Source organism: Pongo abelii, chromosome 9, assembly GCF_028885655.2.
Source record: "Pongo abelii isolate AG06213 chromosome 9, NHGRI_mPonAbe1-v2.0_pri, whole genome shotgun sequence".
NCBI lineage: Eukaryota > Metazoa > Chordata > Mammalia > Primates > Hominidae > Pongo > Pongo abelii.
In genome coordinates, this window is record NC_071994.2 from 126,519,486 (window position 1) to 126,532,230 (window position 12,745).

The 12,745-nt window shown below is 44.9% G+C and overlaps 1 long non-coding RNA gene across 6 annotated transcripts; it reads right to left on the reverse strand.

Moving 5' to 3' along the window:
• Window positions 1–191: 191 nt before the first annotated feature.
• LOC129048811 (uncharacterized) lies at window positions 192–12,479 on the reverse strand. 6 transcript variants are annotated; one of them, XR_008511480.2, is made up of 6 exons: window positions 12,059–12,412; window positions 9,939–10,834; window positions 8,039–8,356; window positions 7,494–7,744; window positions 1,862–2,074; window positions 192–702 (listed from the first exon to the last, which is right to left on the reverse strand). It is a non-coding gene; the product is annotated as an uncharacterized LOC129048811 (long non-coding RNA). The 6 variants fall into 6 exon arrangements; XR_008511481.2 differs by having other exon boundaries at window positions 192–1,489; window positions 7,494–8,356; window positions 12,059–12,479; XR_008511478.2 differs by having other exon boundaries at window positions 7,494–8,356; window positions 12,059–12,413.
• Window positions 12,480–12,745: the final 266 nt, after the last annotated feature.

The following is a 12,745-nucleotide window of genomic DNA, read 5'->3' on the forward strand; positions in this document are numbered from 1 at the left end:
AGGGCTCAATCCACATTAAGGAAATAGGCAGGAAAAAGTGTCAGTGAATAGCCAGTGACAGTCCCTTAGGGAAGAAATGAATTTGGGTTTAGCTGTCCAGTAGAACTCTGCTGTCTACACTATCCAGCACAGCGATCCCTAGCCATAGGTGGCCACTGAGCACGTGAAATACGGCGAGGGTGATCAGAGAATTGAATTTTAAATTGTGTTTAATTTTCATTAAATTTAAAGTATTAGACCGCACAAGTTTAGCAAAACGCCTTGCTGAATTGTGAAAAGATGTCCCTTAAGCCTTAGGGCATGGCTGGCAACGGGTAATAGTTAAATCTCTCTGCCTAAAAAGGTATAGGAATTTTAGGGGGTGGGGCAATCTGACTAGCAAGGAATGGAAGAGAGGTTGGGGGGAAAGGGCCAGAGGCATTGCGAGGAGTTAGTGACTAAGCCAATCAGAAAGGAAGTCAGTAAAACCCCTCTGGTGGCAGAAATGGCTCAAGGGGAATTTAAAAACTGGAATGCATAATATTCAGTCTGAAGTCGTTTACTGAGCAGCAGAATGGTGTTAACTTCTGTCTGTTGCCCGTCCCTTCAGAAATGTCTGCTTAACACAGAGCCTGGAGGTGGCAGCAATTAGGGAGTGACGAGATGACAAGATGTGGGGGTGTCCAGTGGGGGTGATTCGTTCAGGAAAGGTGAGAGCAAGTTCTGGAGGGAACAAGAGAGAGAAAAAGAATTCAGCCCAAGCAGGATCTAGGGACTGAGAGACTGCGGTGATATTGTCAGGAGGACGCCTTTTCTGCTGCAGAGGGGATGGAGATTTTTGAACCGCTTTTAATTAAATCTTAAAGGTAACAGCAACTCCAGTAAGTGGGAGGACTTGAACATTCAGGTTTTTGCTTCAAAGCATTTCTTCAGATTAATGCTTCCTGACTTAAATAACCTCACAGAGCAGGCATCTCTTGAAGGGCCTCACTGCAGACTGCAGGTGTGGGTGAGAAAGGAGGCCAGGAGGGCTTGGGCAATGCTACAGCAGGCAGACAGGAAGCAGAGGCACTGGTGTCTTGCTGAATTTATAAAGCGTAGCATCATTTTTTCTGGACTTTTGTCTCTTTCTGTGGTGATTAGCAATAATGAACCACTGTCCACCTGCTCCCAATTTCTGTAGTTGTGTGTGTGTGTGTGTGCATGTGTGTGTGTGTGTATGCAAAGCGAGGTGCAGCTTCGGTGCCAGGCATACTTCATGAGCTGCAACACAGCGCCTCCTAGTCATTATCTCTGCTGCTGTCTTAGAAGATAACTCCTGAGGGTGATAATGTGGCATCAAGCTCCTCTTGCAAGTGATTCCATGACAAAACTCTCAGATCAGGCCCTGTCCACCACCCCTTCCCTGCCTGGAACCTAGAGGTAGATCAAACATCACCTCTTAGTAGCCACCTGTGACTCGTAGCCCCAACAGCTGCCTCTCTGACCAGGAAGGCTTTGCATAGTGAACCTGGAAGGGAGAGAGTGCAGGCTTTCCAAGAGAAGGGACTTGTGTTTTCCCTGGTTCCTCTGTTGTATCCAAGTAAAGCTAGTTCTCCAGCTACTGCACATGATAATTTATTTGATCCTGTCTTTGCCCACAGGATCTCCCAACCACTCCTTACTGTACCCTCTACCTTCTAATCCTGTTCTGTGGTAACCTCCTTGAAGAAACATCACCTAGTGGAACCTCCTGGTGTCACTCTTGTGAGCACCCTCATGTACATCAGCATGGTTGCTCTGGGCAACTCCCAGTGGAGATGAAGCAAGTGGATAATCCCCAGTGGGGTTCGAGAGTATCACATGTTTTTCCAAAAAGCTCCCATTAAAATAAATATATTACCTGGCGGGGAGAGGAGAATCGCAGCATTCAGCTGGCAGACTGGCAAGGAATATTCCATCAGATTAAATAGAAGTCACTGGTCTAGGAAGGGAAGCTTCAGGGAAGAGAGTTTTTTGTTGTTGTTGTTTTTTGGTTTTTTTGAGACGGAGTCTTACTCTGTCACCCAGGCTGGAGTGCATTGGCACGATCCCAGCTCACTTCAACCTCTGCCTCCTGGGTTCAAGCGATTGAAAAGAGTACTTTTAATGAGGGCAAGATGAGGGATGGAGGAGAAGGATGGAGAGGGATGAGAAAGAAATGGAAAACTAAAAGGTGCCACTCTCTGAAAGGGGTTATGCAAGAAGAATGATATTTTGCATGAGATAGGGAGGAGAACGAATCTTGAGATTTTTAAAGTGAGATTAACATGGATTCAAATTGTGGCTCAGCCATCATCTGTGTGACCCCCTTGGGGGCCCATCTCAGGAGGTTTATTTTCCTCATGGGTACAGGCGGTCATGAGGATCTCATGAGATTATGTGTGTAAAGCTCACACCTTAGAAGGCACATGCATACGTCATGTTTGCTTAAGATTGACCACCTTTCCTGCCGCCGGAAGGAAAAACAACAGTCACACCAAAGGCCAGGAGAAATCATAGTGTGCATTTGTGTAGTTGTTATACCCCTCAGAGCACTTTCCTGTAGGTCATTATGATTGTCCAAGTTCTAGCAAGCTCAAGAGGTAGAGAGTCTCCAGCAGTGCCCCTGCTTGCAGAGAGCGGCATTAAGATCCCATTCAGCTTGGTGGTAAACTAGAGCAGAACTTTTGAGTCTTCTTAGCCCTGAACCTGGTCTGGTTCTCAAAGGCTTTTTGATAACCCATGCCCTACCTTTAACCCTGGCATGTTTAGTGCAGTTAATTAGTTGGGCAGAGCATAACGTATGCACTTTTGAGAGACATTGATTGTGTGTGGTTAATTGGGAACTTGTCTGAGTGTGTGGTATCTGTCTGCTGTGCACTGTGAAAGGCAGAGTCTGCCGCCTTTGCAGGAAATAAGCAGTTGACACTGCTGTTTTCCTGCTGTGCCAAGCCAGCCAGAAGGAACTTTGCCAGGTTCTTAAGGGCTTCTGGGGCCCAGCTTTGCTGATGAAGATACAGTAACCTGAAGTGCTTTGATGAGGCTGTGTGCAGATTAATTCAGGTTCAAGACTATGTTGGCATGAACTGAGCTTTGAGTGGTGGGTACGAAAAAGAGTTCCAGGTACTCACAAGGCAGGGGCAAAAAAGCAAAAGATGTTCCAGTAAGGGAGCAACATCATCCCTGACTACCTCTCTTTTAGTACAATGAACACACCATCTATGGAACAATTACTACGTGTCAGGCACCGTGCTGGGTGTTTTTCTTACATGATCTTTTTGAATCATGACAGCAACCCTATAAGAAACTATTTATATCACTCCAAATTGCAGATGAGGAAACAAAAGCTCTCTTAGCAAGGTTGAATAACTCGTCCAAGGTATGTAATAGAAAATACGGAGGCATCATTTGAATCTCAGGATTTCTATCTTCAGATCATTTGCTTTTTACACCTGCACTGCATTGTCTGTCACCAAACTGATCTGATAAATGACCCAGATCACAATATGGATTGGCAAGAGAGGGGGAAATATCTTATGGCATGGGTATTTTGTTGGACAGGGTTGGCCTATCTCCACAAAAAAGGCCCGGTCAATTCTACTGCACCAAGACAGGATTGCAAGGGCTGGGGTCACACTGTGTCCTCCTTTCTAAATCCCTGGAAAAATTCACAAGGTCCCCAGTGGGGTTCGAGAGTATCACATGTTTTTCTAAAAAGCTCCCATTAAAATAATTACATTATCTGGGTGGAGAGAGGAGAATGGCAGCAGCATTCAGCTGGCAGATTGGCAAGGAATATTCCACCAGATTAAGTAGAAGTCCTGGTCTAGGAAGGGAAGCTTCAAGAAAGAGAGTATTTTATTTTTATTTATTTATTTATTTTTGAGACGGAGTCTTACTCTCTCACCCAGGCTGGAGTGCATCAGCACGATCCCGGCTCACAGCAACCTCTGCCTCCCAGGTTCAAGCGACTGAAGAGAGTATTTTTTGATGAGGGGTGGAGGAGAAGGATGGAAAGGGATGAGAGGGAAATGGAAAACTAAAGGGTGGCGCTCTTTGAAAGGGGCTATGCTAGATTACTTTGTCTAGGGTCCTCAAAGGAGTGGGCTGAGCATTGGGATGGGGTCCTGGTAAAAAAGGAGGTTGCGCCCAGGAAAATCATATTATTATGAGTTACCAGTTGCTGAGCACTTATCATGAACCAGGCATCATGCTAAATGCTGTCTATGTCTCACATAATCCTCATCATAACATCATGAAGTGGAAACAGTTATATCCATTTATCTATGTAAAAACTGAGACTTAGTTTGTGTAACCTGCTTGGAGTCTGACCGGAAATGCTGCAGCTATGATTCAAACCCAAGTCAATGTAAAGCTAAGCTAAGCCTCTCAACCTTGATGCTCTGCTACCACCATTCTAGGCAACCAATAAATGTGGCTGAATTGATTTGGAGATTAATTATCACCACCACCACCCTTTCCCTAATAATATGGCCTTGTGAATGTGTGGGCTCCCAGTCACCAGAATGGCTCACTTAGAGCCTGTCTGAGAGATCACACCCTGGGGGAGGTTGGAAAAAACCACCTCTGCAGCCCCACTAGATCTATCAGATCTTTTGATTCAGTCAACTTTCAGGGTAAACAGGGTCATTTCAGACCATCTGGAGAAGCATTTTGGCAATTCTCAGAAAATCTTTGGTAGCTCTCTGAACTCTAAGAAGCACTTCTTAAGCAAACCTCTAAGCTGTCTCTACCATCTTATGGCCTTTTTCTCTGAGACCAAGTCGAAAGTTGCTGGGAGCCAGGCCGATGCATTCCTCCCCAGGTCCCCTCTTCACTATTCACTTCTGAGCACTCTGTGCTCACCGTTCCATAAAGAAGTCTCTCTCTTCCTGGTTGACCTTGCCTCAGCTCAGTCTTTCCCTCAATATTAAGCTGAAAACATGGAAATTCAATCAAAGTGAAGGCTTCCTTTACCCCAGCAGATCCTACAAGCATTTAATAAGTTGCGTGGAGATGTAAAAATAGATCATGAAGCAGTTGATAAGAATAACATTTCTTGCCAAGAGAGCCCTTATGCAGGAGGACTAGCAAAAAAAAAAAAAAAAAAAAAGCGAGAGAGAGAAGCTCAGGAGCATTGACAGTACATGAAATAAGATTTGCTTTTGGAGAAAAGAGACCAGAGAAGTTTTGAGGTGAGAACATGCTGGATACCAACAGAAAAAACAGTGAGTTCTGAAAGTGGGGAGGGGGATTGCAGGGGTAGAAGTAGCAACAGAGTTCCATCAGGCCAGGAGATGAATGCCTATAATCCCAGCACTTTGGGAGGCCGAGGGGAGGATCCCTGGAGCCCAGGAGTTTGAGACTGACCCGAGCAACATGCAAGACCCAGTCTTTACAATAAAAAATTTTTAAAATTAGCTGGAATCACTCCTTGACTTCCCAGCTCCTTGGGAGGCTGAGGTAGGAGAATCCCTTGAATCCCGGGAAGTCACTGCAGTGAGCTATGATCAGGCTGCTTCACTCCAGCCTGTGTGACAGAGTGAGACCCTGTCTCAAAATAAAAAACAAAAAACAAAAAAACCAACCAAACAAACAAACAAAAATCTCTATCTCATGGCAGCCTTGGAAATAATTACAGTGCATAGAAAAATCAATCAGCAAGCTTTTACTGAGCACTGGGACACAATGGCAATGTGAAACCAAAAGACCAGGCCCCTTTGCAAGGAGAGTGCAGAGTACTGGGGAGATAAAAATAGCACACTTGAAACAATTAGAGAGCAATTAATGCCAACTGTCTGGTTCTGACTCAAGTACAATGGGACTCCAGAGAGTGGAGGAAGCCTGGTGAGCTGGAATAGTCTGCCAGGCAGGGGTAGGAAAAACTCACAGGGACCCCAAGGTCTTGGGTGTCACATGCTTTGAGGAAAAGAGTCTATTCCTATGGAATGCTCTGCTTGCGCAATACACACAACTCAAACTAACCACAGTCTTGCCCTTCCAGAAGTTTCCAATTAAAAAGCAGAACATAGCGCTTGACCTACGACAACTTTGTTAAATAAATGGATGAAAGAACAAGTGATTGGAGTCCTAGGACTTCTTAGGGATAACTGAGGAAGCAAAGGAGTGGGAATGGCATGGTTGCAGAAATATTCTTTGGTCTACTGGATCCTTTCTGAGGGCAGGGGCTTTGTCTTTCTTCCATATTTATTAAGCCTTCACCATACAAAAAAATATTGTGCTGGCCCTGAAAATGAGAGGTCTGGAGATGCAACAGACATAGTCTATGAGCATCCAAATGGCTCATACAAGAGCTTCCTTTGAAACCTGGAGCTTAATTCTTTACATCACGCCTTAGATGACTGAATGTCCTTTCCCTAAACACACATCTACTAAGTCAATCAGAAATTCTGTAAATAGTTTGCACCTACTCTGTGCTAGATAATGTGATAGGTGGTCAAGATAAGCATTGAAAAACAGTGTTTTCTTCTAAAAAGAGCTTATTGTTGGCTGGGTGTGGTGGCTCACACCTGTAATCCCAGCACTTTGGGAGGCCGAGGCAGGAGGATCACCTAAGGTCAGGAGTTTGAGACTAGCCTGGCCAACATGGTGAAACCCCATCTCCACTAAAAATACAAAAATCAGCTGGGCATGGTGGCTGGTGCCTGTAATCCCAGCTACTAGGGAGGCCAAGGCAGGTTCAAGAATCGCTTGAACCCAGGAGGTGGAGGTTGCAGTGAGCTGAGGTCCCGCCATTGCACTCCAGCTGGGGCGACAAGAGCAAAACTCTCTCTCAAAAATAAATAAATAAAATCAAAAGAGCTTATTGTCAAGTGGTAGAGAAATAGTCACATATTTAGTGCAGTACATAATTGCTCTCATGGCATGTCGCGCAATGTGTGGGGAGAGCTCAAGAAGAAGATCACCTAAGCTGTCCAGAGGAGTGAAGGCCGAGCCCACAGAGGAAGAAGCATTTGAGTGGATTCTGTCAGGGGCAAGGTGTGGTAAGTGGGAATAATGCGTAGGCAGGTGGACTGGAATGTGCAAAATGTGGATGCATGAGAGGACTTAGTAACATGTTCTGAGAGCTGGGAATACCTGAGTACTACCAGGGCATAACATTCTGAAGGGGGAGTAGTAGAAGATGACATTAGACAGAGCAGTCGTTATCTGTCTAACATCAGATTATCTTTCCCCAACTATCTGTCCCCAATTTTGACGGACTCTGGATGCCATGCCAATAGAACAGATTGCATCATGTTGAAGATTGAGGGGCCGTCAAGGAATGTTGAGTGGTGGAATGATGGGATCAGATTTGTGGATAAAAAAGAACCTTCTATCAGCTGCATGGAGGAAGGTGGGAGTAGGGTGGAGGTAGCCTGGGGAAGGATAACTGAGGCAGGAGACAGAGAGGCCAAACAGGATATCTTTGCAGTGCTTCACATAAGAGACCATGGGAGCTTTCAGGCACGGGCAGTGGAAAAAGGACAGGGAGAGCCTAGAAAGCTACTTACTTTGATTTCAAAGTCAACAGGGCTTGGTTGCCAATTGGATGTGGAGCAAGGGAGGGGAGATGAGGATGATTGTGAAGGTGGCAGTGGCAAGGGTCTCAAGCACCACCAAGCAGTCCTCTTGTCTTCATTCCCCCTGGGCTGCCTCTTCCCTAACTCATTCTTTGTCTCCTGCAGGACCTCTGGAACACTACACCAGAGTAAATAAATTCCCCTGCATCCTCCAGTTCTTCCTGGAATCCCGCACCCTCTTCCTAATTTGAATGGAAACTCACTGTTACACAAGGGCACTGTTCACCTGCTTTGTCTCCTCTGAGGGATGCTCATTCTCCCATCCCCAGTGCCAGCCAGAGAAGTAGCCTCGACAAACAACTTTAAAGTTTCCCAGTTCTGCTTCCAAGCTGTACACTGTTCCAGTCCTAATATAAACATTGCTCCTTTGAAACCCACACTCTCCTGCCATATTCTTTCTTATAAGTGTCATTTTCCTGGCTCATGGAAGACTTTAGGGCCTGGCTCCAGGTCCTCCCCTTCACCCCAAGACCTACCGTGATCCTGACTTCTGTGTCTATGAGGATGACGTGTCCAACAGTCAAGCTTCAGAGTGACACTCACAGCCATTCTACTTCAGCCACTCACACCTATGGCCACACCCTGATTTTGTCCTCATCTGAAATGGTTTCATCTCCAGAACCTTTAACTGAATATGCACGCTCTGACCACGGTGTCTTATCCTTCCATGTCTCCAACCTCTTTGCTTTTACTGTGCCTATTCCCTAATTTTAATAAGATCTCTGACCATGTTGCCTCTCCATTTGTAGTCATCTCTCAATCTACTTCTTTCTCAATTTCCTTCTTCAATCAGTCTAGAAAACAAAATATATTACTTCATCATTATATTAAAAAAAATTTTTTTAATATTATTTGCAGAGATGAGGTCTCACTATGTTGCCCAGGCTGGTCTCGAACTCCTGGGCTCAAGCGATCCTGCCACCTCAGCCTCTCAAAGTGCTGAGATTACAGGTGTGAGCCATCACACCGGCCATCATTATTGTTTGATTATCCTTGTTTCTCATTCACCCTCATCTTTTGCTTTTCTTCAACAAAACCCCAGTCCCTAGACCAATCCAGCCATCTCCTGCCTTCCTTTATGCCTGGCTCAGGCCTAAATTCTGACATTCCCTCTGGACTCTTGCCGTTTCCTCTTGACTCCAAACAGTCACCATGCCCTACCAATTCTCATTCTCCTTTCCAAATACCTCTCCAGCAGGTTCCCTCCTCTCTATCCCCACTGCCCCTGTCTTAGTTCAGGGTCTCAATAGTTTTCATCTATATTAATTCCACTCAGTTGATCTAACTGACTACAGTTTTGGAACTGAAATTCAAGATTGTTTTCTGAACTATACTCTCATCATATCTCGATATCATATCATATGATCTTCTGATCATATCACTGTAGCCGGAGTGATTTTAAAAATACAAATGTCAGGCTGGGTGTGGTGGCTCATGCCTGTAATCCCAGCACTTTGGGATGCTGAGGCAGGGGGATCACCTGAGGTCAGGAGTGCGAGAACTTGGCCAACGTGGTGAAATCTGTCTCCACTGAAAATACAAAAATTAACTGGCTGTGGTGACACATGCCTGTAATCCCAGCTACTTGGGAGGCTGAGGCAGGAGAATTGCTTGAATCCAGGAGGTGGAGGTTGCAGTGAGCTGAGATGGCACCACTGCACTCCAGCCTGGGCGACAGAGCGAGACTCTGTTTCAAAAAAAAATAAAAAGTTCATCATGTCATTCTCTTATTAAAATATTTTAATGTCTCTCCAGGCTCTTCAGCATCACATATAAGATCCACTGTGATTGGACCCCTGTCCACCTCTCCAGCCCCCACACTCCCTATTGTATTCTAAACTTTACCTCCTTTGTTCCTTCATTCTATCCTAAGCCTTATTAAACTTGACTGGGCACAGCGGCTCACACCTGTAATCTCAGCACTTTGGGAGGCAAGGCAGGAGGATCACTTGAGCCTAGGAGTTGAGACTAGCCTGGGCAACATAGAGAGATCTCTGTCTCTACAAAAAATTAAAAAATTAGCCAGGCATGGTGGCAGGCACCTGTGGTCCCAACTACTCAGGAAGCTGAGGTGGGAGGATTGCTTGAGCCCAGTAGTTCGAGGCTGCAGTGAGCAGTGATCATTCCACTGCACTCCAGCCTGGGTAACAGAGCAAGATCCTGCCTCAAAAAAAAAAAAAATATATATATATATAAAATATCTATATATAATATAGATATTATATATTATATTTTTATATATATTGTATATAATATATTATATATTTATTTATATATAATTATATATATTTATATATATTTCATATATATGTGTATATATATACACATATATACACACACACACACACACACACACACACACATATATATACAAACCACTTGTGGATTCCACAGTATGTCATGTTCTTTTCCGTTGCTGCAGATACTATTTCCTCTGCCTGAAACATTTACCTCTTCGTTATCTAGCTACTCATTCTTCAAAACACAGTTGATGTCCAGCCCAGAATATGGCGTCTTAATACATGCTCAGTACATAAGATCTTTACAAAAAGGTCCCTGATATTTCTTCTGTCTCCTGAGTGTTGTTGCTCCTATGTGATCCTTGAGAATCTCTATTGTTATGCCTTTCCCATTCTGTAAATGTTTTCTGTTTACTTTTCCATCTTGTACACTAGACTGTGATCTTGAGAGTAGCAACGTTACCTCCTTCACCTTGGCATGCCCAGCACCCAACATAAGGCGTGGTACACAGCAAGCATTCAATGTGCACTTGCAAATGAGTGAAAATGGGCAGAGATCTAAGCCTCCTCTCCTGCGCCAGACCATCTTGTTCTCCCAGCCTATCCTGAGGGAGGTCCTGGACTGTTGTTCTCTTTTGAGGCCTTCTCAAGTAGTAGATACAACCCGTTCTGTATGCCCTGGAAATGCTGGTGTCTCAGCCAACAAGTCTGTTTCTAAAGCACTTGTTGTACTAACAAAGCCATCCTTGCCTTTCAGTGCAGTGGGAATGGAGGTTGATGGGTCCTGCTGTTCCCCCAGCAGGTTTCCTCATCAGGGACCTTGGAGGAAAGTCAGGAAAGATGGGCATGTACTCTGAGCTCTTTGAAGGACCAGACCTAGTGGATTCCTTGAAATGCCTCCTTTACTGCCCTACTAAAAGGGCCCTGCAGATTCCAAAGGCGGTCTTACCGCAACATGAGTTGGAAGAACCTCACTTTTTGCCTTCATTCTCTCCCTGCTGCATCCTCCACACTGTTGTCAGATGTAATACCCTGAAATATTGATGTGATCAGGTTACTTGCCTCCTTACCTCTATACCTTGGCTTCCTTTGCCCCAGCCAACATCCAACATGAATGCCCTTCCCAGACCTTTCCACCAGCTAACCCTACGGAGCTGCACCTGGATCTCCTCCTCTGTAAAAGGCCCCAGGCTTTCTTTACTCATTCCCCGATTCCAGCAGAAAGAATCACTCTTCCTCTGTTCTCTGCCAGAGTTTTGTTCTTGCTACACAAAGAGCCTTTATCATTCAAACATTATACTTAGCCGCTCACATGTCTATCTCCCTGGGCTGGATTAATTCCTCGGTGAGGACTGCCATTGTGCAACTGTAATATTAGTGGTTGTGGTGGGGGGATATATTGAACCTTATAATTTCTGTAATAATAAGATAGATGTTGCAGGGGTTTTATTGCTTTAGGTTATAGAGAAAAGACCACTGGTATTGGAGTCAGACAGACACCAGCCCATCCTTTGCTGTTTGACTTGCGTCTCTCAGCCTGTTTCCTTATCTGTGAAGTGGGAATGATAATAACAACCTCAGAGAGTTGCAATGGTGATTGAATGCAATAAAAAATGTAAACTCTGTAGTCTGGTATTTGGCATATGGTAAGATATGCCAAAAAAACAAGTTAGTTTTGGCCCCCTTTCCAGCTTGTAGCTCTTCAACGTCTGTACTTGAAAAGCTATTTAATAATATTATTTCATCCAGGATGTACCCTCACCCAACCTTTTCTTCTGATTTTCAAATGCTTAGTATGGTTTTGATCACTGCCCTCCTTGAGACACCCTTCAACCTCTGCACTTCCTTTTCAAAGCATTGTGATCCTTCATAGGTAGAGGCTTTTAAAATAGTAGTAGTAGCTTGGGCACGGTGGTTCACGCCTGTGATCCCAGCACTTTGGGAGGCCAAGGTGGGTGGATCTTTTGATGTTAGGAGTTTAAGACCAGCCCAGCCAACACGGTGAAATGCGGGCTCTACTAAAAAGACAAAAAAAAGCTGGGCATGGCGGCTCATGCCTATAACCCCAGCTACTCACAAGGCTGAGGCAGGAGAATCACTTGAACCCAGAGGCAGAGGTTGCAGTGAGCAGAGATCATCCCACTGCACTCTAGCCTGGGTAACAGAGCGAGACTTTGTCTCAAAAAAAAAAAAAAAAAAAAAAAGTAGTAGTAGTAGTAATAATAATAATAATACATTATAATGAGTAATACTTACTGAACACTTACGAAGAGCCAGGCTCAGTGCCACACTCTTGATATACAGTAAACTTGCTACCCCTATGACTAAGACATTATCTCCATTTCACGAATGGGGAGGTTGAAACTTAGACTGTTAAAGTAACTTGCTGGTAGCCAGATAGCTAGAAAGTGGTAGAGCCCAGTGCACAGGCAGAATCCATGACCGGTCTAAAATCCTTGCCCTCAACGGCATCATTCTAACACTCCATGGGGTCTTCCCATGGCCATTTGGCTTGCCATAGAGAGGTCAGAGGCAGTACTCAGGGCCCCTCATGGGCTGCGAGTTGGGCTGTCTTTGGTGACTTCTTGGTGCGTGTGTTTGGGCATTGTGACATCACAGAACAAGAGGCAACCCTACTAGCCCCAGACACAATGCACTCTGAGAGGCAGGGAGAGTTCAGGCCTCCTTCTCCCTCCTTTTTGAAACACAATCACCTATATTCATGCACACTCTTGTGTTAGGGTTCAAATGCTAGCAGCAGATGTGTGATCAGGTGATTGGTCTCAGAAATAAAGCAATCTGAATGAGGACAGGACTTCTGAAGAGCGAGTGACGGTGTCGTTCAGGGACGAGCTGTGCCATGCTGTAGCTTTCCGGCGAGGCTTCCTTTAACTGTGGCCAACAATGGAGAACATTGAGTACCCAGAACCCCTGCCAAATTTC